The sequence below is a fragment of the Triticum dicoccoides genome, chromosome 6A (assembly GCF_002162155.2).
Source record: "Triticum dicoccoides isolate Atlit2015 ecotype Zavitan chromosome 6A, WEW_v2.0, whole genome shotgun sequence".
NCBI lineage: Eukaryota > Viridiplantae > Streptophyta > Magnoliopsida > Poales > Poaceae > Triticum > Triticum dicoccoides.
In genome coordinates this window covers 188,052,326-188,054,899 of record NC_041390.1, presented here as the reverse complement: position 1 = coordinate 188,054,899, position 2,574 = coordinate 188,052,326, and positions in this window count along the sequence as shown.

The following is a 2,574-nucleotide window of genomic DNA, read 5'->3' as shown; positions in this document are numbered from 1 at the left end:
CAAAGGCCATTCGCGCACCCTCTATACAGACCGACCGCTTGATGACGTCAAGTCGAGGGCACGCACCCACAAGCAGCTTCACGAGCCCGAAGTAGTTATCGGGAATCGGCTCGGCAGGCCATAGCTGGATAATCAAATCCTTCATGGCTAGTTCGGCCGCCCTATGCAGTTCGATCAGCTGTTTCAATTGGTCGGCAAAAGGCACCAGATAATTCGGTGCCAGATACTGCGACCATAAGAGCTTATCCGCAGTGTTCCCTTCTCCGGCTCGGCAGAATTGGGCGGCATCCGATATGCTGCGGGGCAGTTCCGCAAATACCCCTGGAGAAATCCAAACTCAAAATTAGAAACATGATTTTCTCCTCAAATACTTGCTTTACATAGAAAAAAGCCTTACCCGTCGTGATTGTCCTCGCCTCTTGGATCTCCTACAGGGCGCCTTGGGTTTCCCCCTAGGCATCGCGTGCGGCCTGATGAGCCCCGGCGAGCTCGGATTTTTTTTCTCCGCTAAACTCTGCTTCAAGGTCTCGCATTTCTTCACGGACTCTTGAAGCTCCTGCTCAGCTTCAATAACCCTGGCCTTGTGCTTCTCACGAAGAGCCTGCTTTGGGGCTGCCTTTTCCTCGGCCTCGGCAACAACCCTCCTCAGAGCATCGACTTCGGTCATCGCCCCTGGCGCAAATAATGAAACATATGTTGTCATACTGAGAATTTGTTCGCACTGAACGCGAACAAGGCTCGCACATACCTTGTTTTCCCCCAACTGCCTTTTCAACTGGCCAAGTTTTTCTTCGGCCCGCTCCAGACTTTGATTCAGTCCGGAGACCTCCGCAGCATGAGAGGCGGCAGCCGCTGCCCTGCTTATAAAAGAAGCGAGATAGATGTCATCAAGTGAGTCTTCCTGCGAAAATAAAATTGATCCTCTGTCCGGTCCTTTCTTGACCGAACAGTGTATCAGGGGCTACTATCCATACTATGACACTCTTCGAAACCTCATAAAACATACCTCAAAGCCTCTTATAAGGCTGATACAGGCTTCATCCAATCCACTCTCAGCAGACTGAATCTCCTTAATCACCGCACCCATCAGGGCACGGTGTTCATCGATGATGGAGGCGCTCTTCAGTGCCGCCAACAAAACATCCGGCACCTCTGGCTGGACAGAGATTGCCGGTGGAACAGGCACGCCCCCTCCAGCCGAGGGAGGCCGCCTGCTTGATTCGGGAGCCGTATTGGTCTCCGGAATTGCGTCCGGCTAGGAGCCGAATTCAAGATGGCTCCCGCCGTCGACTTCCATGGGAATCTTCTCCCCCATGTCTCCGGCCCCCGAAGTTTGACCCCCAGGCACCGCTTTCACGATCTCTTCCCCCCCTCCTTGGCTGGGTTCCCTCTAGGACGAAGCCTCGGTGTTATGCACAGATTTGGGGGAAGGGGCCTTCGGGGGCGTCCCGCTCTCTACAACATCCGAGCTCAGCGAATCCTCTGATGAGGATCGTTCGGTGCGGGACCTCGCCGGACTACAGAAAATATAGTTCAGGTTAAAATATTATGCCATGATGAGTTTGGATGCATAAGCGTGTTCGGATCTTATACTCACGAATTCACCAGGGGCTGGGCCCTGGGATCCCACGCCGGGCTGCTGTTGGCGGCGGTAGTGGACTCTTCCAGAAGAGGAGCTTTTCCCCTTTTAGGCGACTCGGCCTCAAGTGTATGGAGGCCGCCCTCTTCTTTCTTCCCCCTGCTGGGGATTCATCTTCCTCCTCCTCCTCTTCGGAGGCAGAACAGATGTTGGAGCCTTCGGATATTGTGTCCGAAGTGCCGCGGTGACGAAGGCCGCCCTGGGTCTTTTTGGCCTCCTTCTCGGCCTTCTTCTTCGGCGCCTTGTACGGCGCTGGGACCAGCATCTTCGTCAGAAGTGGGGCAGACGGTTCTTCGGGCAACGGGTCCGGACAGTGGATCCGCCCTGCCTTCTTCGTCTAGCCCTAGGGGAGTTGAGGAAAACACATTGAGCATTTCCCTTGGGTTATGCAGGTAAAATGCGTAAAAACTTACCGAGCTTGCAGGGCGGGACAGTTGATACCCGTGGTCCTCGGGCGAGTCTGGCCATGATTTGCCGAACTTGAAAAGCACCTTCCAGATGTCTTCGTGCGAGGAGCCAAAGAGCTTTCATAGGGTCTAGTGCTTGGCCAGATCGAATTCCCAGAGATTGCAAGTCCGGTGCTGACAAGGCAGGATCCGGCGAACTAACACCACCTGGACTACATTGACAAGTTCGATTTTCTTGTCTTCCATATCTTTAACGCGCGTTTGGAGCATAGATAGTTCGTCGGACGAAGACCAGTTCAGGCCCTTCTTGGGCCAGGACGTAAGCCGCGGAGGGGCTTCGGATCGGAACTCTGGAGCAAGGGCCCATTCCGTGCCGCGCGACTCAGTAATGTAAAACCACTGCTGTTGCCACTCTTTGACGGAATCATTAAAGGCACCCGTTGGCCATGTGACATTGGGCATCTTGCTCACCATGGCGCCCCCGCACTCAGCGTGCTCGCCACTCACCACCTTGGGCTTCACATTAAA